Source organism: Anabrus simplex, chromosome 4 (assembly GCF_040414725.1).
Source record: "Anabrus simplex isolate iqAnaSimp1 chromosome 4, ASM4041472v1, whole genome shotgun sequence".
In the NCBI taxonomy this organism is placed as follows: domain Eukaryota; kingdom Metazoa; phylum Arthropoda; class Insecta; order Orthoptera; family Tettigoniidae; genus Anabrus; species Anabrus simplex.
The window spans coordinates 345,911,339-345,934,268 of record NC_090268.1 but is presented as its reverse complement, the minus strand read 5'-3'; the positions used below and the strand labels follow the sequence as shown (position 1 = coordinate 345,934,268).

Genomic DNA, 22,930 nt, shown 5'->3' with positions numbered 1-22,930 from the left:
ATTAATTATTTTACTTACAAGAATTTCCCAATGTCCTGATGGACAGAGTATACTGAAACACTAGATTTTAAATTTATTTATAACTTATTTAAAATACATTAGCAAATGCGTAGTAGCATATTATACATTATCTTTGCAATTATTTACACCTGAAAGGCACAATATGTGCTTATCTGCCGGTGAAGTTGTTTCATAATTGTATACATTGTTGCAATCCTTACTGTTTACAATATTAATAGGGTTGGTACATTTCCATTGGCATAATTAGCATGATCATTTTGTCCTGTGGAGTGGGTTTTTGTCAATCCCTGAAAGTATAATTCAAAATAGGCAAGTCTTTGGTACCGTATACTTTTCATACATGAGCAAATATTTAAACTGTCATTTTATTTTCTATGGTCCATAGTTTCACATGATTTTTTAGTTGATATTTTGTTTTCAAGTGTGTCAATTCTGAGCACAACTTATTCAAACATTTAGGAACTAAAAATTGTAGTGTTGTGGATCCATATTTGTTGTAGTACCTGATGATCTGAAAATAATCTCTATGCCTCAGACTTGTTCAATGTGCATGTTCATGTACAATTCCATATTGTGGCTTCCAGTAATTTTATTTAATTATGTTGTACATATACAGCTGTTTAATTCTCAACAACGTTTGCTTATGGTATATCCCTGTTAACATATCCTCACTTACGCTAAGTATTCCCCTGTTTTCGTACCAGAAGAATGCCTTGACAATACGATTTTGTAACATTTGTACCATGTTTATGTCTGTAACAGAAGCCGATCCCCATATACTTACACCGTATGATATAAGTGACTCAACAAGTGAATGATAAACCATTTTTAAGCTATCATGGGGTATTCCATACTTAACCTTTTGCATTTTTAACAAGCTTAGCCTCAGTCTTGCACACAAATGTTGCTTCTATGAACAATATCTATTATTATACCTAGATATTACAAGTTATCAACTTCCTCTATTACATAGTCACAATTGCACGGTTTTTGTTCACCATCACAAAAATAAAATACAGTTTTAAAATTAATTTAACCTACAGACATATAACAAAAAATCTTGATATAAAAGCAGAATTATTCATGAATGGTTATGGAACCCTTCAGTGTGCTGACTGCAACGTCCATTATGAGGCTCTTGTTTAGGCCAAACTGTCAGTAGAACTGGACAAACTGATGAGTGACGGTTCCTCTAGAACAGAGGTGCTCAGCTGGGAGCCCGTTGAGGCTAGTCCAGTGCGGACGTATGAGTAAATGCGGACAGGTTACGTAGCATGAATACGTCACAGCGAAGCGAGAGAACGAATACACTTGGCAGGGACGGGAGCGGCGACGTTCGATTGTGACTATGAAGTCCTCCTCCACTACTCAGCGAAATGCTGATTCGCGTAAAGCAGGTCCTCTCAAACGCCCAAAATCTCACGCGTGCAACCAACGGCGCAGAGTTCCTGTGCACAGTGGATCGATCCCGCTCGGCTCGGACCAACGATTCGTCTCTGTGCTACTCGGCTAAGCTCGGCTCAACTCAGCTCGAATTTGGAGCGCTACGGAGCAATTGAGGAAGAGGAAGACAGGCGGAGGGAGCGAGACAGGCGTGGGGAAAGAGAGAGACAGCGCAATTGCTCCGAATCGAGGAGTGGGGGTCGGCACTCTGGTCAACCAAGCGAAGTCGTCTTTTGCACCGTGCACAGTGCATGCACATTGAGAGGCCCTGGAGTAAAATATTACAAATAAAAATAATATAAAACGCTATAATTGCAAGAAAATAGAGACCTTTTCAACATATTCCAGTTTGATTTATACTGTGCTCTATATAAACAGTCAGTTTTGTTTTTTTATATTTATACATTCGAAGAAAACTGATACGTTATAATTTTCATGTTAAAATTTACGAAGATACAGGTTTTAAGCGTACAAGGTACGATTTACAATTCCTTGGATGGGAATGACAGTATTTCCATTAAAAGAGTAAAGTTCCTGTTATTCATTCAGCAAAACGTAATGTATTTACTTAATTAAACAAGTTTACTACTTGATTTTTCAGTGTTATAATGTTATGTGACTTTCCCTGTTCACTGAATTTCTGAAAATAGTATTTAAAACTTATTTATCAGGTGTCCTATGATAATAGCTAGCCTCTAAATCAGGGCCGCTCAGGGTGCATGCACTGTGCACGGTTCAAAAGACGACTTCGCTTGGTTGACCAGAGTGCATACCCCCGCTCCCCGATTTGGAGCAATAGCGCTGTCTCTCTCTTTCCCCACGCCTGTCTCGCTCGCTCCGCCTGTCTCCCTCTCCTTTGTTTGCTCTGTGCCGCTCCAAATCCGAGCCGAGTTGAGCCGAGCTAGGCCGAGTAGCCCAGAGACGAAGCGTTGGTCCGAGCCGAGTGGGACTGATGCATTGTGCACAGGAACTCTGCGCCGCAGTTTGCACGCGCGAGATTTTGGGCGTTTGAGAGGCCCTGCTCTAAATGGTGAGGGAGTTTGCTCACGAGCGAGGACAGATATGTATTATCCAATATTACAGTACAACTACAACAACAACAACAACATCAATGTAAATGCATCTACCAAATAGATATACAGTATGTTTTCAAATAAATAGCCTAACTGATGTTATTCCCGGTAAGCATGGTTAGATTGTTGGTGAGTTTATGAGAATTTAAACCCAGGCAATCACAAGCCAAGCTTATCCAGCTTAACTCCGTATTATATTACAAAACAGTTTCTAAAGCACCTCTTAAAATATAACTGTAAATTGTAAAAAAATGTATAAAATATTTGAGGTTGTTGGCCTAACTGTTTACTGTATCCGGTCAAAATACATAAATTGCAATTGCAAGTCCGGCTCCATGGCTAAATGATTAGCGTGCTGGCCTTTGGTCACAAGGGTCCCGGGTTCGATTCCCGGCAGGGTTGGGAATTTTAACCTTAAATGGTTAATTTCGCTGGCATGGGGGCTGGGTGTACGTGTCGTCTTCATTATCATTTCATTCTACGGGTCGCCTACAGGCGTCAAATCAAAAGACCTGCATCTGGCGTGCCGAACTTGTCCTTGGACACTCCCGACACTAAAAGCCATACGCCATTTCATTTACATAAATTGCAATGAACATAAGTAACGTATTTCTTGCAATGTAAATTGAAAATGATGTGGATTGCTGACCTCTTTCTTGCATCATTATCTGCCTCAATTTCAAACTCGGGTATCACCGCAGTGATCGAGAGTGACTGTGAGTTCACCCAACCTTCATGGCCTGCGACATTACGCCAACGTCACTGTGGCTGAATAACATAAGCTCACCGCCTTCTAACCCGCCCGCCTACAGTGCTGTGTGGCCAGCGTGAGCACCTCTGCTCTAGATCCTGCCATGAGACCAATTACCGAGATATGTGAAGAAACTTCCCCTTCCTGGATAAAGTTGTTGCATTGTCGACGTTAAAGTTGACCCAAAAAAAAACCTCTCCTCAAACTGAAGAAGATTTATTACTTTTGCTTCTTGCGACTATTATTCTCTTTGCTTTCTCAAAATGGTAATGGCATTGTCCAGGGTTTTTACGAATCTCATATAAATATGCTTTCCAGTCCTTCACAGGGATGTCTTCTGCTAGATGTGCTACCGTTTTGTACCTCTTGATAACATTCAAATACTTTTCTGGGTTTGCAATGACGCTGTAAGTGTTAAAATCTCTTTCACCGAGCTCGATAGCGCAGTCACTTAAGTGCGGCCAGTATCCAGTAATCGGAAGATAGTGGATTCGAACCCCACTGTCGGCAGCCCTGAAGATGGTTTTCCGTGGTTTCCTATTTTCACACCAGGCAAATGCTGGGGCTGTACCTTATTTAAGGCCACGGCCGCTTCCTTCGCATTTCTAGGCCTTTCCTATCCCATCGTCGCCGACCTATCTGTATCGGTGCGATGTAAAGCAAATAGCAATATATATATATACATCTTTCAAGATGCCCAAATATATAATCCGGTGGGATGAATAAATGTCCTACTACGGGGAACATTAGTTCTATTTTATCAATATTATGAGGCGCTTCAAGGAGAAACAAATGTAATATCATCCCCGTCACTGTTTTATTCTTGATTTAATTTTTCCAATGCAACTATCAGAGAATAATCTGACTGTGGTGGCAGTTTTCCGGTCCATATTCACCAAACTGCGGTGAACAGCAGATGCTGTCTCATTAGAGCCTTTTCGGAATTCATTTTCAGATCACACGTAAGAAAACGTGTTGGCTTTCGTATACTTTGAAGTTTTCTTTGCACATACAGCCTGGTCAGGTATTTTTGGTGATAGGAGGTTCGTCTGACTGTCATAACTTAGAGTGAGTTCATTGTCATTTCCTTGACACAATAAATTCTGTGACACCACCAACACTATCGGCATTTTATTTTATCTCAATCCATTTCAAACTAATATCACTAAAAGTGACCGCAAGAACGAGACGACAGCTTATAGCCTACATCCACATCAATGAGCTCAAAGAAGTTGGCGCGCGAGTAAAACAGTTGAAGGCAGAAATTCATATCTAAATCTCCATATTATGCAGTACAGCCAACGTAACTATCTACAATATGAATCTTTATCATTATTTTCTTTAATAGAGAGGAGTCCAATGCTGTAGTAGTTACGGAAACTAAAATAGCAGACTTTGCAATTCTACCCAGAGGACCACGATGCATTAGCACCCATATGACATATTGTAGGGAGGAGGGGGGGTGCAGACCTGGGGGTTCGTAGTATTTTTAATATTTTGGAAGATAAATGGCGACTTGTATTCTGTGGTAGAATAACCCACGGTGTTCCCTGCCTGTTGGTGGGGAACGGTACTACCGCTTCTACGTAATACTGACTTTTAAATCATTTTCTTGAAAGGAAAACACCTGACTAGACTAGATTTTTGCCTTTCCCTGTGAGCTAGTGGGGGGGGGGGTGGCCCCACCTTGCCCCCGGGTATGGGCGCCCTTGCCACCATGTTATATATGACAGGTTTTGCAAACGTAAACACTGGTCTGTGAATTTAGCAGGTTTGCATTCGTAAATGCCATGCATGTAGCAGGTTTTACAAAAGGATGCAGTTTTTAGAGCTGTTATAGCCTTTTCTCTTTTGCTAGTGGTTTAACGTCGCTGTAACATTGAAAGTTTTCGGCGACGCAAGGATGGGAAAGGGCTAGGACTGAGAAGGTAGCGGCCGTGGCTTTAATTTACTGCCCCATCATTTGCCTGTTTTCAAAATGGGAAACCGCGGAAAACCATCTTTAGGGCAACCGACGGTGGGAATCCAACCCACCCTCTCTCGAATGTAAGCTCACAGCTACGCGACCGTAACCACACAGCCAACTCGCTCTGCGTAGCTTGTTTAGACACACGAAACATAGCTAAATTAGAAGCCAGTATCATAAAGCAATATAGAATGCCCAAATCTCATTTTCGTAATTTTATGCACACAGCTGGTTTTACAAATGGGCTACTCAAATTATGGCCGCTACTAGCCCCCCATCGTTAGTGAATTATAATATACGATTACGTACACTAATCCAGTCTTAGAGAGGAGTGAGTACTTTCTGTCTGGCAGCTCAACTATCAGACTTGCAGGCGAACGCCCTTGTCATGTATATTTATTACGATCTGCATTCTGGATGAACTCTTATTACGGAACGTGAGTGGAACTCTTAATCTCGCACAATGGAAGTCCTTAGTTAAGGACGAGACTATAATGAAGAAACTAGGACACAACAGCAATTCACAAAATACACACCATAACTGAAATGGTAATTCATCTGTGTTATTGGCTAGCAGTAATTACGCAGTGTCTCCACTTCAGCTAGATCAATTACAAGGCGCCATACTTCCTATTCAACTTTCCTCTCAATCTCCCTCTGCATCAAGAAGCTAGACTATTTATACCAATACTTGTGATTCTGTCGCCATTATCTTGAAGGGTAAAGATATCCTCTGACCATCCTGAATAATGTCTTCTGCGTGTAGTGTAAATTAACTTAGACTGAGTTAAGATAAAGAGGCTACATAGCCAAGGACGAAAAGGTGTACTTGATTGGAGGAGATGTAAATTGCTCTAAGAGGGCTCTTTAGCTTTCTGTAAGTACGTAAATTGCCTCATGTTTATTAGAGATAATGTACCTTTTTTTACGATTTGCTTTACGTCGCACCGTCACAGAGAGGTCTTACGGCAACGATGCGTAGAAAAGGCCTAGGAGTGGGAAGAAAGCGGCCGTAGCCTTATTTACGGTACAGCCCCAGCAATTGCCTGCTGTGAAAATGGGAGAACACAGAAAGTCATCTTCACGGCTCCTGACAGTGGGGTTCGAACCCATTATCTCCCGGATGCCGAGCTCACAGTTGCGCGCCCCTAACCACACGGCGAACTCCCCCTGTAATAATGTACGTCTACTGCCTCCCATTTGCCTAGGACGTCGAATTTTCAAACATACCACTGGGTGCATTTCACACGGCACTAATTATTTTCCGTCGGGATGATGTTGTGTGTAAGAGCATTCATCAACTAAATTCTGGATATCTTCATATCTGAAGTCACCAGTTTTGCAACTGCGATATGAGCAGAACAGTCACGCCACCTACAACTGCGAATCATTCCACAGAAAACTCTTTAGCTGGATCAGTTACAAGGCACCATACTTTACCATTTTCCTCTCAATTTCTCTCTCTGTCTGTCTGTCTGTCTGTCTGTCTGTCTGTCTGTCTGTCTGTCTGTCTGTCTGTCTGTCTGTCTGTCTGTCTCTCTCTCTCTCTCTCTCTCTCTCTCTCTCTCTCTCTCTCTGCATCAAGAAGCTAGACTATTTTCAACGGCAGCCATCGAATTATTTAGCATTTCATTCCCCTAACCGCACGGCCAACGCGCTCGGTACTTTCAGGTCTGCTTGTGCCGATTCAAGAGAACACTGGCTTACCAAGGACGTCTATATATTAATTCTAGAACGTTCTGGATATCATGTGGCAGCATGATGCAGCAATAAATCCAGAATTATCTGGAAACTTAACCAGAAATATATATAAAGAGTGGTAAAGTCAGGATTGTGGTCAAGTTGTTGTGAACGAGGCGAAGCAAGAGGAGTCAGCTGTGTATCAATAACGTTCGACGGATCAATTTTGGATTTGCATTCGTGCGTGTGTATGAAAATGTACAATTAATGAAAATGTATGAGTATGCAGTGATAGTAGTAGTAGTAGTTTTATTTTACTGCATCGTTGCACTCTATTAAAACTTAACAATTTAAGATTTACAGATGAGACCTTACTGTTCGCAGGAAATCTACATCTGCAGCGTATGACTGACCGAGTCGTGGAGCGGGTGCGAAATTCGGTTTAGCACTTAATGTCATTAAAAATAAATTTACAGTAATTTCTAACACACATCTACAATTTGCTTTACGTCGCACCGACACAGATATGTCTTATGGCGACGATGGGATAAGAAATGCCTAGGAATTGGAAGGAAGCGGCCGTGGCCTTAATTAAGGTACAGCCCCGGCATTTGCCTGGTGTGAAAATGGAAAACCACGGAAAACCATCTTCAGGGCTGCCGACAGTGGGGCTCGAACCCACTATCTCCCGATTACTGGATACTGGCCGCACTTAAGCGACTGCAGCTATCGAGCTCGGTACAAATATTTTAAAACAATGCTGAATGAGAACGACTGATATAATAGCAAGATTAGGGCAAGAGAGAAATGAAGTCAATAAAATGAGAGAAATCTTCTTCAGCAGTAACTTCAATCTTAATGTAAAAGTTAAGACTGTTGAGATGTACGATTTTTCAACTATTTTATGTGGAATGGAAACACGGACTCTGAAACAAATCACAATGAAGAAATTGGAAGCCTTTGAACTGCGGACGTACAGGAAAATCCTGCATTTCAGCTGGATGGCCCGGGTCAAAAAATAAAGAAGTTTCAGAGGAATGTAAAGAAACAAAAGGAATTCTCAATGCAGTGATGAAGAAACTGCTATATATGGGCCACTTAAGAGGGAAGAACTGTTAACTACTACAGTTTATCCCTAAGGGGGAAATACAAGGTAGACGAACACAGGACAAAAGGCGTACATTCTGGCGGGCAGTATCTAGTATTTGGGAGATAGTGGCCTCGAACCCCACTGTCGGCAGCCCTGAAAATGGTTTCTCGTGGTTTCCCATTTTCACACCAGGCAAATCCTGATCCATCGTCGCCATAAGACCTTTCTGTGTCGGTGCGACGTAAAGCAACTTTTAAAAAATTTCCAACCTTCTAAGAGGAGATGGCACGTAAAGAATTGAAGGAGAAGCAGAGGAAGAAGTCCTTCACCGTGCCAAAAGCCAATGACACGGATCTTTCGTGTCCTCATCCTGAGGTGACGCAGTTGTTTTCAGGCACACCCTCAATGGAGGCGAGCTGAATGTAACATTTTAACCACATTCCAACCCTCCTGCCATTCTTATATTTCTGACAGTACTGAGAATCGAAGCCGGGCCTCCGAGGACGGCAGCTAATAGTGTAAACTGTTATGCTACGGAGGCAGAGGATTTAAAACACCCTCAAATGCTACTAACCTTGGCCAGAATTGAAGAACCCGTATAAGACCACGAGTAACTGACTCTACAACTGAGGTCGGCTCCTATTAATTTCATGTACTTTATGATCACAAGCATAGGTAGAAATTGCGGGCTTGAAGTGCGTGTGACGCTTTAACTCAATATCCTCAAATACGACAGTTCGTGCATTGTCTTTACTGGCGAAGATATTGAACATGGAACATGTTCAGCAGCACTGATCAACAAAAAATTACTTTTGGTGGATATCTTGGTGCCCAACACGCGTTCTAAGACAACAGAAACACGCTGATTCATTTGTCTCTATCATGCACCGTTCTTGAGATATACACAACCATTTGCATTTGGTGAACATTGTATCAAAGAAACCAACTCGCAGACAGAAGTTTCACCAGAACAGTGATTGCTACAGGTAGCGTTAATAAACATGGCTTTAGCTGAGATTAGTGCAAATGCACCACATGGCACATACTGGATTTGTCTGTTACATAGCCGCACACGTAGCAAAACAGAGCTGGTGAATTTATGCAGGTTCGTGCCCCACTGTCGGCAGCCCTGAAGATGGTTTTCCGTGGTTTCCCATTTTCACACCAGGCAAATGCCGGGGCTGTACCTTAATTAAGGCCACAGCCGCTTCCTTCCAATTCCTAGGCCGTTCCTATCCCATCGTCGCCATAAGACATATCTGTGTCGGTGCGACGTAAAGCAAATAGCAAAAAAAAAAAAAAAAAAAAAAAAAATATGCAACCCCTGAAAATGACGGTGACGGTGAAAATGAAGTAAATGAAACATTCGGCTTTTCATGAAAAATCACGAAAATCTATGAAAACAATTCTCGATGAATGCTGTTTCATGAAAAATAAAACGTTGTCAGCATCTTCAAAATCTGACGCGATAGAGCAAAACGGTTTTCTGATTTGAAATCAGCATTAAAAACTGTACTGGAAACAGTAAATATCACGTCAGATATATATCACTTATAAATTAGTGTAGTCAGCGAGGGGTGATTTCAATTGTGGATTGTAGAAAACAGGAGTGGTGAGCAGAAGAGAAGATGCATCGTGATAAAAGAGACGGATAACTCCACACCATATCTGAGCTTCGGGGCGTTAGGAGAGCCTGGACGGAGCACAGTTTCCAGCAGACACCGGAGATTGAATACCGCTGTCCTACGTGATTTGCTACTGGGTCATCACGCCTGCCTCATGAATACAAACGAAGTGCAGGCACACTCCACATGCGGTTCATAAAGTGGATTTTCGAACTCTAAAATTACAAGAAGGAAAGGAATACGGAGACGGTTAGCTAAATCACATAAAAATACAGTATAGAATCGAAGTCTGGTAACTTATTTAGCGTATCTGACAAGAAGGACCGAAGTTCGACTACCGGAAACGAAACGTTTATAGTGAAATTGTTCGTTATTTCATTTTAAAGGTTAATGCGTTAATAACCTCGTCTATTTACAGTGTGACTGGTAAGCCGTGAGTTTCCAAGCACGGCAAGGAAAACAATCTGTGATCAGATGGCAGCCTGAAATGTATTCTTCCAGCGGCATAGGTAAATCTACCACAAGCGTATTTAGAAACGCTGAAGACGATCTGTTCGAAACTTATCAAAGACAATTTATCTCTTATTATATGATGAATTTTCTAACCATACAGTCGTTAACGCCATGACATTACTTATCTGCAACCTACAAATTGCACAAATCTGGTAACAGTTTATTTGCACATTACTTTGATCTCCTGCGGTGACTACAGTTTACATTCATGTCTCCTCGCTATGCAAATAACTGCAAGCAACATCTCGCACTTCATTTCTTTTAGCTATGCAATGTGGTTTAGAAACATAAATATTATGGTTAAAACACAATTTCGACTCTATCATTTATTTCCGCTGTTTCCATCAACATGTTAATTATCTGGCAGTTATATATAAAGGAAACCTTCATGAGATTATCAAAGTAACAAGGTAACTACTTCTCTTTTCTATACTAAGGATATACGGTTCTTGATGCTTTTCTTTCCAGCATGGACCTCGTTGACTTCTTCAACTTCCTTCTCAAAGCGACTGATTGGACAGACATCACGGCTTGATGCATTAGGTCGTGAATAGCATTGATAGACAGAGCCTTCTGGCAAGTGAACTTTTTCACTGACCTGTCAATCTGATCCACGCATTTCGGAAACCTTAGCTGGTTCAGAAATAGCCCAATCTGAGATGGAAACAAAATATCCAAAAACTATGTACGTCAAAGTATCACTCGAAACACATCACCCAACAACTGCTTTTAATTACGATAATTAGTAATTTATCGAAACATTATTTTAGCAAGACTAAAAGAGTTTATTATCCCTTACGGTTAGAGGCATAGAATACATCCACGGTATTCCCTGCATGTTGTAACAGGCAACTATAAGGGATCCACCCTAAGGAGCTCTCAAACTGAGAGCGAGGGTTGACTTCCACTCCCCCACTTTTATTTTTCACATCAGGCCTCCATTGGTCAACTCTTGTATTAGGTTTGCGAGATTAAGGAAGTCTTTGATTCTCACGCATTTCGTGGCCCTTCCCTTTCTCTGACAATACCCACCTTCGAAGGGTCAGAAGCAATCATGTCGTTGGATTACTGTTAACAGGGGATGGTTGACTAGTTGCCATTCCCCCTAAAACAATAAATCCTTCACCAAAACAGATTTAAATCGCCTTATGATGGAGCAGGAGGTTAAAAACTAATGTATAGGCCTAGTCCGCAAGTAGAAAATTCTTCCCTTGAATCCTAAAGAAACGAGGTCTCAGAACTTGTATATAGGAAATCTGAGAGAAGTAGGACGGAATATTCGACCCCAGTAAACACACCTGGCGATTCCATTGTTCGTTGCGAATGGAAGTACGATTTCTCACGGATGCATGGAGTAAGACATCATAAACCCCACTGTGCCCTTTGCTCCGTTTATTGGGGGGAAGATTCACTCTAATGCATGATAATTCACATCGTGTGGCCAGATGTCTGACATGCTTCCTCAATGCCATCAACATTCGGAGGATGGACAGGTCTGACTTGAATCCCATCAAATATGTGTGGACCGAGTTAGTTGGCTGTGCGATTGGAGGCGCGGAGCTGTGAGCTTGCATTCGGAAGATAGTGGGTTCGGAGCCCACTGCCAGCAGCCCTGAAGATGGTTTTCCGTAGTTTCCCATTTTTACACCAGGCTGTACCCTAATTAAGGCCACGGCCGTTTCCTTCCCACTCCTAGGCCGTTCCTGCCCCATCTTCGCCATAAATGTGTCGGTGCGACGTAAAGCCACTTGTAGAAATTTAAAATGTGTGGGATATGTTTGGGAGGGAGTGCATCAATAAGTTTCAGGCACTCTGCAGCAACTTCGAGATATACTGGAAGAAGAATGGAACCTCACTCCCCAAGAAGACATTGCAGACATGCACGAATTTATACATGAAGTAATTAACAAGAGAGGGTCCAGTACCGTCTTCTGAGGTTGTATTGAATACTGAAGGATGTTATCATGTGGTAAAAATAACCAAAAATGATAAAAGAAAACGTCGGAAGCAAAATTTTAAATCGAAAATATTTTGAATTTAGTAATTTTTGCAATTAATCAATAAATTACTTTTGATTAAAGCACGACTTCCAAAGCTTGTAAGTGCGCACACTATACGGAAATCAGCGCATATTCAGCGAATTGTGTTACAGAATAACAATATTGCTGTGTTAATTTGATTAATTGATTTTATTATTATTATTATTATTATTATTATTATTATCATCATCATCATCGTCAACTACTATTCGCCTTAATGGCATGAGACAGTCGTGATATTTTTCCTGTAAATGAATTTAACATGCTAGTCAGTCAATTGTTCTGGCCCTCTTGTACTTAAGCACTGATAAATTCCTGTCGAATGCACTAAAAACATATCTTGCGACATTACGCCGAGTACACGAACACTTAACCAACTTCGGTTCTCAATCAGGCACAGGGCGGATGATTACGGTGTTCAACAATGAACAAAAAGCAGCTGAACCAAGCCCGAGGGGTCTTTGAAATCATTTAATTTATTTCATCATTACAATGGCTGAATTTGTAGCCTAGACGTTTTTTACAATTGGCTTTACGTCACACCGACATAGATAGGTCTTATGGCAACGATGGCTACGTAACATCCGATAAAAGCAGTCCTTTTCAGGATCAAATACAAATCCATTAGAACAAGTAGGTATGAGGCGATAATATGACATTCACTGCAATAAACGGCACTGAACGAGAAAAAAAAAGCGTTGAAGACTGGGAATTGAGCTTCTTTCCTGGCAACAGGAGCGATGTGTGATTTTTTTTTTTTTTTTTTTTGGCTTTGCGTCGCACCGACACAGATAGGTCTTATGGCGACGATGGGGCAGGAAACGGCTTGGACTGGGAGGGAAGCGGCCGTGGTAATTAAGGTACAGCCCCGGCATTTGCCTGGTGTGAAAATGGGAAACCACGGAAAACCATCTTCAGGGCTGCCGACAGTGGGGTTCGAACCCACTATCTCCCAAATACTCGATACTGGCCGCACTTAAGCGACTGCAGCTATCGAGCTCGGTGATGTGTGATTTAGCCACCTTATCTACGAAGAGCCATGGCGTAGGCCTATAACTGACAAGTGTAGAATATGCTCGCAGTCCAAATAGCCGCTACCTGTCCAGATGTTAGGTAGTGTTTTTCGCAGATATGATCGTTCTAAACATTCACTATAGTTCACGTCACTGAAATACCATTGGCGCTAAATGGTTTTTATATTCTCGACATGAACTGAACGGTATACTGTACTTTAAGGCATCAGGTGCCAATGTTGGCTATGATATAAAGTGCGAGTTCGCTGGGTAGTGTCGGGCTCAGACGGTTAAGGTACTGGCCTTCTGACTCCAACTTAGCAGATTCGAACATCGCTGAGTCTGGTGGTATTTGAAGGTGCTCAAATATGTCAGCCTCGTGTCGGTAGATTTAATGGCACGCAAAAGAACTCATATGGGACTAAATTTCGGCACCTCGGCATCTCCGAAAACTGTAAAAAACAATTAGTGTGACGTAAAGCCACTAACATTATTATTATTATTATTATTATTATTATTATTATTATTATTATTATTATTATTATTATTATTCATACATCATCATTAAAGACTGGTATGCCTTTCAGCGTTCAGTCCGCAAGCCCCTGTGAATTTACTAAACGTCGCCACAATCCTCTGTGCTGTGGCCTCATTTAGTTCTATACCTCTTATCTTTAAATCGTCAGAAACTGAGTCTAACCATCGTCGTCTTGGTCTCCCTCTACTTCTCTTACCCTCCATAGCAGAGTCCATTATTTTCCTAGGTAACCTATCTCCCTCAATCCGCCTCACATGACCCCACCACCGAAGTCGGTTTATGCGTACAGCTTCATCCATCGAGTTCATTCATACATTAGCCTTTATCTCCTCATTCTGAATACCCTCCTGCCATTGCTCCCACCCGTTTGTACTAGCAATCATTCTCGCTACTTTCATGTCTGTTACTTCTAACTTATGAGTAAGATATCCTAAGTCCACCCAGCTTTCGCTCCCGTAAAGTAAAGTTGGTCGGCAAACAGACCGATGTAAAGATAGTTTCGTCTATGAGCTGACTTCCTTCTTACTGAGTACTGTTGATCGCAACTGCGAGATTACTGCATTAGCTTTACTACACCTTGATTCAATCTGGGAGAACACACAACCTAAATATTTGAAACTATCGACCTGTTCTAGCTTTTTATCACCAATCTGACATTCAATTCTGTTGAATTTCTTACCTACTGACATCGATTTAGTCTTCGAGAGGCTGATTTTCATACCATACTCATTGCACCTATTTTCAAGTTCCAAGATATTAGACTGCAGGATTTCGGGACAATCTGACATTAAGACCAAGTCATCAGCATAGGCCAGACTGCTGACTACGTTTCCACCTAATTCAATCCCTCCTTCCATTTTATACCTTTCAGCAGATGATCCATGTAAACTACGAACAGCAAAGGTGAAAGATTACAGCGTTGTCTAACCCCTGTAAGTACCCTGAACCAAGAACTCATTCTACCATCAATTCTCACCGAAGCCCAATTGTCAACATAAATGCCTTTGATTGATTTTAATAATCTAACTTTAATTCCATAGTCTCGCAGTATGGCGAACATCTTTTCCCTTGGTACCATATCATATGCTTTCTCTAGATCTACGAAACAAAAACACAACTGCCTATTCCTCTCGTAGCATTTTTTAATTACCTGGCGCATACTGAAAATCTGATCCTGCCAGCCCCTCTGTGGTCTGAAACCACACTGGTTTTCATCCAACTTCCTCTCAACTACTGATCGCACCCTCCCTTCCAAGAACCCAGTGAATACCTTGCCTGGTACACTATTCAATGAGATGCCTCGATATTTGTTGCAATCCTTCCTGTTCCCTTGCTTATAGAAAGGTGCAATTACTGCTTTTGTCCAATCTGAAGGTACCTTACCAACACTCCATGCTAATCTTACTACTCTATGAAGCCATTTCATCCCTGCCTTCCCACTATACTTCACCATTTCAGGTCTAATTTCATCTATTCCTGCTACTTTATGACAATGGAGGCTATATATTATCCTTTCCACTTTCTCAAGCGTAATTTCACCAACATCATTTTCCTCCTCCCCATGAGCTTGGCTGCTCGCAACACCACCAGGAAGATTTTCTTTTACGCTGAGAAGATGTTCAAAATATTCCCTCCACCTATCCAGCGATTCCCTGGGATCTATTATGAGTTCACCTGAATTACTCAAAACACTCTTCATTTCCCTTCCCCCCCCCCCTTCCTAAGATTCTTTATTACCGTCCAAAAAGGTTTCCCTGCTGCTTGACCTAGCCTTTCCAGGTTATCACCAAAATCTTCCCATGACTTCTTTTTGGATTCAACAACTATTTGTTTCACTCTGTTTCTTTCATCTACGTACAAGTCCCTGTTTGCCTAGGCCCTTGTTTGGAGCCGTTTCTGATAAGCCTTCTTTTTACGTTTACAAGCTGCTCTCACTTCATCATTCCACCAAGATGTTCGCTTTTTCCCATCTTTACACAGAGTTGTTCCTAGGCATTCCCTTGCTGTTTCTACTACAGCATCCCTGTATGTCACCCGTTCTTTCTATATCCTGAACCTGCTTACTGTCTACAGTTCGAAAATTCTCACTAATCATATCTATGTACTTCTGTCTAATTTCCTCGTCCTGGAGATTTTCTACCTTTATTCGTTTGCAGACAGATTTCACTCTCTCTACCCTAGGCCTAGATATACTTAGTTCACTACAGATCAGATAGTGGTCTGTATCATCGAAAAATCCCCGGAAAACTCGTACATTCCTGACAGATTTCCTGAATTCGAAGTCGGTTAAGATATAGTCTAGTATGGATCTGGTACCCCTAGCCTCCCATGTGTAGCGGTGAATAGCCTTAAGTTTGAAGAATGTAATCGTAACAGCTAGACAGAAGTCCAGCAAACGCTTCCCATTCCTGTTAGCTTCCATATCTTCCCCACATTTACCAATCACTCTTTTGTATCCTTCAGTTCTATTTTCAACTCTCGCACTGAAATCGCCCATTAGCACTATTCTATCCTTGCTGTTGACCCTGACGTCACTCAATGCTTCATACAACTTGTCAACTTCATCCTCATCTGCACCCTCACATGGTGAATACACGGACACAATTCTTGTCCTAATTCCTCCAACTGACAAATCTACCCACATCATTCGCTCATTTACGTGCCTAACAGAAATTATGTTGCGTGCAATGGTATTCCTGATAAAGAGCCCTACCCCATACTCTGCCCTTCCCTTTCTAACACTCGTCAAGTACACTTTATAATCTCCTATATCTTCCTCGTTATCTCCCCTTACCCGTATATCACTTACTCCTAGCACATCCAGATGCATCCCCTTTGCTGACTCAGCCAGTTCTACTTTCTTTCTTCCATAAGCCTCATTAATATTGATAGCTCCCCATCGAATTCCATTTCGTTCGCCAAGTTGTTTCCAAGGAGTCCCTCGCCTGTCAAATGGGAGTGGGACTCCCTTACTCCCATAGATCCGAGGCTTGCTTAAAATGTTCTGATCTCGGTAAATTCATGAAGCAGGATGCTACCCTACACTTGACGTTGATAAACTTATATGATTGTCAAATTTTCTACAAACTTCTATCAGCTGATGATGACGCAGAGGGGCGTCGAAACTAGTACTGATTGAAATATATGTTGTAATTGAATCTACGCAGCAATTTTTATGTATTGAATAAGGTAGACCCAAATTATAATAAAAGTTGTCAACTTACCTGCATCACAAATAAACATCCTTCAGCCCTATATATGTATGTAACATCATATTACTTAATAGGTATTAAAAACACAATAAAGATAATACGAAGTGTTGCTGCACAGGTTATCAGACAGATTAACACACTTAGCAGATTTTCTTAAGCGGCTTAAATGAATAAAAAACGACAGTATTTCTAAGAGATGAAAAGAAGTAACCTATCACAAGAATTGTGAACAGAACTGAGATGAAATTTATACTCCCATTCGGAAACAAGTCAATGAAGTGTTCGGTAGCGAGAATCGATAACGGGAGAGAAAAAGAAATGTCTCAATCTAGGCGGCACATGAAGAGAAGTGTTCTCTTGATGAGCCCATCTGTTCAGCGATTGAAGAAGCGTCAAGCGGTGGTTCGTCCCTCTATCAGAAATGGTCTTTGAATAGTACGAGATCTTCCTTTCCATTACAATGTACATTCTTATGAATAGCGAACGCAGAAATCCAACCAAAAGCATCTTCAAATTACTTTGTAACAAATTATTATTATTATTATTATTATTATTATTATTATTATTATTATTATTATTATTATTATTATTATTAGCTATTTGCTTTACGTCGCACCGACACAGATAGGTCTTATGGCGACGATGGGATAGGAAAGGCCTAGTAAGTGGAAGGAAGCGGCCGTGGCCTTAATTAAGGTACAGCCCCGGCATTTGCCTGGAGTGAAAATGGGAAACCACGGAAAACCATATTCAGGGCTGCCGAGGAGGGCTCGAACCCACTATCACCCGATTACTGGATACTGGCCACACTTCAGCGACTGCAGCTATCGAGCTTGGTATATCATGTTATCCTTAGCTGGCTTTGCTACATTCAATTTCCTAGTAAGTTCCTTCAACTTCTCCTTACTTCCACAGACATTTCTAACTCTAGTTCTTCCCAACCTGCACCTCCTTTATAGTCTCTTTACTTCTCTGTTATAATATAGTGGGTCTTTACCATTCCTTGCCACCTTGAAAGATACAAATCTGTTTTCACATTCCTCAACAATTGCTTTAAACCCATCACAGATTCTGTTACTGTTTTCCAACGATCATAGTTACTTTTTAAAAACTCACTCTTGCCTGTTTTATCAGTCATATGGTACTGCCTAATAGTCCTAATTTTAATACCTTCCTTTTTATTACATTTATTTTTAAGTAGCAAAAACAGCTTCGTGATCTCTAATACCATCTATTACTTCGGTTTCTCTATAGAGCTCATCTGGTTTTACCAGCACCACATCCGGAATATTCTTCGCTCTACTTGGTTCCATCACTTTCGGAATCAGCTACCTTTCCCATATTAACTTATATGTCATTTGTTGTTCATGCTTCCTGTCGTTCGCATTACCTTCCCAATTGACATTTGGTAAATTGAGATCACCCGCTACAATCACGTTCCTTTCCATATCGTTTCCCACATAGCTGATTATCTTATCAACCAATTCTGAATCAGCGTCAGCGCTATCCTTTCTCGATCTGTACACTCCAAAGACATCAAGTTGCCTATTATGTTTAGAGGTGAGCCTTATACCCAGAATTTCATGTTTGTCATCTTTAACATTTCGTAGCTTACAAATTCTTCTCTCACCAGAATGAATACTCCCGCTCCTACCATTCCTATCCTGTCTCTACGATACATACTCCAGTTCCGAGAGAATATTTCTGCATCCATTATATATTTCTCAGCCATGATTCAACTCCTATTACAATATCTGGTAAGTATATATCTATTAAATTGCTTAATTCTATTCCTTTCTTTATAATACGTCTACTGTAGAGTTCAGCACTAACATTTTTATGTCATCCCTACTAGTTCGAAGGTTGGTATTTTATAGATGCTATTATTACATCAATGAGATTAATTCGATCACTAAGCTGAGAAAAAAGAAGGAAAGATGTGAACGAAAGGAATGCGCAGTCGATGTGAATCGATCAATCGAACATAATGGCCGCGAACCAGATACACTATCGGTTATTACACTTCATTATCAGAAACAAGGAAGTTTTTACCCCACAGGCATTTGGCGAATATCCACAATGTTCCGTCCTCAGAACGAAGGCTGGTTGGATCCTCAACATCTCCACCATTAGCTGTCATAGATGACCTAGGCATTACTGAAAAAGCGTACTAGGGAAATGAGGAGCGAGGTAGTTCTTTGAATTTTGTGGCTAGATGTTTACGTGTGCAATGTGTCTGAAATAGCTATGCCGCAACAAGCAGTTGTGGACTTGCAACCGGCAGATAGTGGGTTCGAACCCCACTATCGGCAGCCCTGAATATGGTTTTCCATGGTTTCCCATTCTTACACTAGGCTGTACCTTAATCAAAGCCACGGCTACTTCCTTCCCACTCCTAGGTCTTTCCTGTCCCATCATAGCCGTAAGACCTATCTGTGTCGTTGCGACGTAAAGCAAATAAAATAAATAAATAAATAAATAAATAAATAAATAAATAAATAAATAAATAAATAAATAAATAAATAAATAAATAAATAAATAAATAAATAATACAAATGAAATTAAATTAAATGTCACCTACCTATAGCTCGGATTCAAAGTAACAGTTGAGGTCCTGGCTATGATCGCCATATCATGTTGTTGCAGTTTGGTCATATTTGCACTGTCAAAATGTCGTTCGTAAACCAGTAAATTACTTTTTCGTCAATACTCTGAATAAGATATGACAAATCCGCCCAACTCATATCAGCACTATCTATGGAATAAATTCTGTTCGAGGTAATTATGAAGCTCGTATGTCCAGCTCCTTGGCTGAATGGTCAGTGTAGTGCCTTAGGTTCAGAGGGATCCGGGTTAGATTTCCGGCCGGGCCTGGGATTTTAGTCGTATCTGGCTAATTTCTGTAGATCAGTGAGTAGGTGCTGGAGTTCTTGTTAATACATATCTTCATTTATACACAACACAACGCGCTACTAAGAACCACCAGAAGCACTCAATATTGAATATATCCCTCCACACATGGTTGGCGTGAGCATCCGGCCGTAAAACTGGGCTACATCCATTTATTTATTTATTTATTTATTTATTTATTTATTTATTTATTTATTTATTTATTTATTTATTTATTTTACAATTTGCTTCACGTCGTAAGCATCCGTGGCTAAGGCGGCAGAGCGCCGGCCTCTCACCGCTGGGTTCCGTGGTTCAAATCCTGATCACTGCATGTGAGATTTGTGCTGGACAAAGCGGAGGCGGGACAGGTTTTCCTCCGGGTACTCCGGCTTTCCCTGTCATATTTCATTCCAGCAACACTCTGCAATATCATCTCATTTCATCTGTCATTCATTCACCATTGCCTCAGAGGAGTGCGACAGGCTTCGGCAGCCGGCACAGTTCCTATCATCGCCGCTAGATGGGGGCTCCATTCATTCCATTCCTGACCCGGTCGAATGACTGGAAAGAGGCTGTGAATTTTCATTTTTCTTTACGTCGCACCGACACAGATATGTCTTACGGCGACGATGGGATAGGAGTGAGAAGGAAGCAGCCGTGGCATTAATTACCGTACAGCCCCAGCTTTTGCCACGTGTGAAAATAGGAAACCACGGAAAACCACGGATCCGTATTAATGCTGACCGCAACTATTTGGAATAAGATTAGGACTTCAGCAACATGAGCCTTATCATTAGAAACATTCGGAATAATGCTGGCAGATTAGGCAGATTAGTAGTAAAAATTAAGATTTTTCACAGCAAAAACATAAGTTCTCTAGAATTATCAGCGAGTTTTCACAGACATGGAAAGGAAAACTGATCAGTAGTAGAATAATACAATAATTTAAGCAAACCAGTCTGCAGTAAATAAGGTCAATTACAGTATCCTCAAAACTTCTAAGATTAACATATCAGAATCACATGATGTGCATATAAGGCTCGCTTATCATAACATATAATTTCGTGAAGGTAATGTAAGTACAGGAGTCACCGAATGGGCATTTTCCAAATTAAAATAAATAGCAAATAAGGAAACAGTCCAATATTCACTTACTTTAATGAGCTTCAGGCGGACTACTCGTTGAACTACTGTACGGTACCTGAAAGTAAAGACAGACGAATGTTAGCAGAAATCAGACCGAGAGAGTTATTGTAAGCTACATAAGTACAACTTAATTTGCATATTATTATTAAACAAGTTATTCATTACAACTACAGTAGAGTAACTACTTTTTACGGCTTCGGAGACGCCGAGGGGCCAGAATTAGTCCCGCAGGAGTTCTTTTATGTGCCAGTAAATCTACCGATACGAGGCTGACGCATTTGACCACCTTCAAATACCACCAGACTGAGCCAGGATCGAACCTGCCAAGTTGGGTACAGAAGGCCAGCACCTCAACCGACTGAGCCACTAGTCCAGCGACACAAGGCTCATTGTCAACATCAATTTTTTTAAAGAAAGACTATGCGAATCAGTCAGTCAATAAATACATACATAAATAAATAAGCAAGTAGGTCATTTATAGGACAGAAGAGATGTATTAAGTGGTTCTTGAGAACCGGAGCTCGTGAGGGCGAGTAAGACATGCTTCTGGCATTTCGTTGGAAGTAAAGAGAGACGAATAGCTGGCAAAACACAGACACATTTCCGTGCTGAAGTCTTTTTGCGTTGCTTCTCCCGCAAGGCTAGCTGCAATTGTTCTCGCGAACCACTTGTACGACGAGTGGCAGGACAATATCCAAGTGAAGAGCAAGCTTCATAGCAGCCTGCTCCTTGCTTACTCTAGCGAGGGAAATGAAAGTGGAAGCTTGTTCTTTCTCTCCCTCCTGAGATGGATGAACCACAGGAGCAATTTGTCGCCAGTGCTACGTGTGTGCAGTATATCGCCCGTCTTAAGAATTGCGAGGGTTTGGTTTGCGTTCTAAGGAAAGCAAAATTGACTCTTTCATTCCTCTTACAAAAACGTTACACATCTCACCTGTAACTTCACTTAGGGCCGGTATTATAATAGAAGTTTAAACTGTTGGTTCAGTTTAAACTTCGGTTTAACGTTAGTCGTGTATTATTAAACTTGATCTTAAGTTTAACAAGATATTAATTTTACTGCCACTCATCTACCGTTTAAACTGAAGTTTAAGAATACATAACCTTACAACATGGCAGAATGAATGGATCTCAAGATATTCTTGAGGTGTTTGAAGAAATACTAAGCGAAGACGAAGAATTGGTTCAAATTATTGAAAGTCCACGGGCACTACGAGTTTTCCGAGCAAGGGGACGTCACTTTCAACAACAATCATCATCATGAAAATCACCAGCTATTGACGCCATTGAACAGACATTGGTAATATCCGAAGTAGGCACACAAATATATCGTATATATGTGAAATTATATGCGTTTTTACTCTCCATTCTATTGGTCGTTCTTTAGTTTGTGATCAGAGGAAAATTAATTCATTTTTTCTTTGATGCCATCTTTATTACAATGATACATTGAGTGAGAAAGACAACTACAAGTCTTTGAATGTTCTTTGAGATACTTTCACTTTATTTTATTAAGGGCCGGTATTATAATGAGGCTTTAAACTGAAGATTGAGTTAAAATGTAAGTTGAGTTTAAACCGATGTTGAGTCTTATAATGGCCGGCCTAAGTTAAACTCAGGCGAAGAAGGAAATATAAGATCTTGGTAGCAGTGACTTGCAAGGAAAGATGACTGTCAATAATGTTTTGTTTACTTCTTGTAGGTGAAATGGCGGATAAAAGCAATAAACCTTGTCTTAATTTTACTTGTAAGGAAATACGATTGCTTGTGCAATTAGTACATAAATATTTATTTAGTCCGTGAAACGGTAGTCTTGAACATCGTCAATCCGTCTTTTCCTGGGGTGGAAGGCCCCACCTTCTTCCTTCGAGTTTTCCTACAAAGACCTTTTTGATAGTAGTGGTTTCTTCCATTCTCTGGACGTGACC

At 40.9% G+C, this 22,930-nt stretch overlaps 1 protein-coding gene across 1 annotated transcript in view; it reads right to left on the bottom strand.

Moving 5' to 3' along the window:
- The window catches only part of LOC136872711 (neuronal calcium sensor 2), a 1,371,956-nt gene that overhangs the window by 657,729 nt on the left and 691,297 nt on the right, over positions 1-22,930 (bottom strand). The window contains exon 5 of the mRNA XM_068227282.1: positions 21,012-21,057. The gene's annotated coding sequence lies outside the window, so the exon portion shown is untranslated. The remainder of the gene's footprint in view (positions 1-21,011; positions 21,058-22,930) is intronic.